The 2,166-nt window shown below is 37.6% G+C and overlaps 1 pseudogene across 1 annotated transcript in view; it reads right to left on the bottom strand.

Annotated features, from left to right (window-relative positions):
- Window positions 1-1,084: 1,084 nt before the first annotated feature.
- Window positions 1,085-2,166, bottom strand: part of LOC105310819 — a 2,729-nt pseudogene continuing 1,647 nt past the window's right edge. Inside the window, exon 2 of the transcript XR_897559.1 lies at window positions 1,085-1,559. The product of XR_897559.1 is annotated as an olfactory receptor 6A2-like (transcript). The remainder of the gene's footprint in view (window positions 1,560-2,166) is intronic.

The following is a 2,166-nucleotide window of genomic DNA, read 5'->3' as shown; positions in this document are numbered from 1 at the left end:
GCTACCACTTTCTTATTATTCCTCTCATATTTTAGTCTCAGTTTGATGAATATTGTAGAATTCTCCCTGGTACACTACATTTCCTTATCTGGTCAGCAGGTCTCCCAATGATATCTAACACTCGCATTTGTCTTAGGAAATTTTATATTTGTTTTTCACCTGATTTGTATATAGCATGTATGTTCTATTGGTGTATTGAGGGCAGATACTGAGGTAATGGTGTTCCATTAGTTTGCTGATAACAATAACAATATAGCATAGAAAGGCCACAAGGATCCAAGAGCGCAAAAGTTGTCAACTGCAAAAGCTGCAGTAATACTGGTTCTTTCATCTTTCATGAAACTATTGATCTCACGCCTATAAGGAGAAATGAGCTCTTACAGTCCTGGAAGGAGGCTAAAATTGGTGGAGGAGTGGGACATGATCAACGTTAATTTTAATATCAATGGGATTCCATCATCAGTAAAAATAGCACTGTCACTGCCATCACTACCACCACTGCCACCACCACAACATTAACACTTATCACATCTACACGTAACTTACTGACTGGATTGCTTGTTCCTTCCAGGCATCAGTGTTTGTTAACTAATGTATCCCTACAGCTATTGTCACAGACTCTTAGATATACAGAGGATCTAGTTCAGTGTTGCAAAGCTAGACTCCTTGGTTTCAAATAATGGCTTTCGCATTTATTAAGTGTGCATCTTGGACAGCTTATTTAACCTCTCTTCGCATGAATCAGTTTTCTGATCTGTAAAATCGGGTAACTAATCATAACTAACTCAAAGAGGTGTTATGAGAATAAAGTAGTTTATTACCCGTCAAAAGTTAATAACACCACTTTATATGTTAACATTTATTATTATTACTCTCATTTCAGATACTGATTAAATATATACAATATGTATTAAATATAGTTCAAGACTAAGTAATACGTAATGTGTCATGTTTCGATTTTTCCTTTTTTCTCTTCTTCCCATTGTGTGCTTACTTTAAGAATTCAGATTATAAAGCAAGCTAGTATGCAGATTTATGATAAGTGTCATGGGAATGACATCTTTGTTGGGACACCATTTTATCCTCAAGCAGCGAGGCTTGGGTGAGCAGAAGGCTCTGGCCAGCCCCCACGGTCTTTATGATAGCATCTGACTTCCTGGTTCTTAAGATAGTAGATGAAGGGATTTAGCATGTGTGTGAGGACTTCATACACAGCTGAGGTTGATGTAAATTAAATAATGCAAAAGCTCTGGATTAAACATACATAACAATCATGGCTGTGCAATAAATTATGGTTACAGTGAGGTGAGATGCACAGGTGGAGAAGGCTTTCTTTCTTCCCTGGGTGGAGGTTATAAGCAGAATGGTGGAGACAATGTAGATATGAGAGAGGACAGTAATGATGAGAGGGAAGACAAGAATGACAGTAGCCAAAGCAAAGTCCAGTAGCTCAGTTGTGGACATGTCTTTGCAGACCAGTTGGCAATTGGTGAAATGTCACAGAAAAGGCAGTTCATGACATTGGAGCCATAGAAGGTAACATATGAAATGAAATAGACCTTGATTACAGTGCTCGTGAAACCAGTCATATAGGAGAAAGCCACCAACTGCACACAATAACCTGTGGTCATGATGACCGGGTACTAGAAAGAACACGTCAATGCATTTTATTTATAGTAAGAGAAACACAAGCATATGCTAAACTTCTACAAATAGAGGATTGGTTAAACAATTAATAGTTTATAAATTATATGTCTATGTATGCAAATTTTCTGAATCAGAATGTTTTCAATGTTTTTAGTATTTGTGACACATGTTGCCAAATTTCCTCTCAGCAAGGCTAGGCCAATTTGTACCTCTCCATACTCAAGTGAAACATGAGGGTTTATTTCTTGCACCTGCCAATCCCATCTATATCCGCGAAACTCATGCCTTGCCTACATGGCTCCAAATTATATTCATTCATTATATTTCTTCATAGCCACCATATGCTAGACATTGTTCTGGGTCATGGTAATAAAATGATGACTAAGCAAATGTGATTCTTGTCTCCGTGAGCTTACAATCTAATTAGGAAGACAGAAGATTAAATAAACAACTGCACTCAGCCACTGGTTCAATGTGTGCACTGACCTCAGTAAATCAGGAATGAAGCTAAAACCTCTG

Source organism: Pteropus vampyrus, unplaced genomic scaffold (assembly GCF_000151845.1).
Source record: "Pteropus vampyrus isolate Shadow unplaced genomic scaffold, Pvam_2.0 Scaffold12466, whole genome shotgun sequence".
Lineage (NCBI taxonomy): Eukaryota > Metazoa > Chordata > Mammalia > Chiroptera > Pteropodidae > Pteropus > Pteropus vampyrus.
Note: the sequence above shows the minus strand (reverse complement) of the source record. Positions and strands in the feature narration are given on the sequence as shown.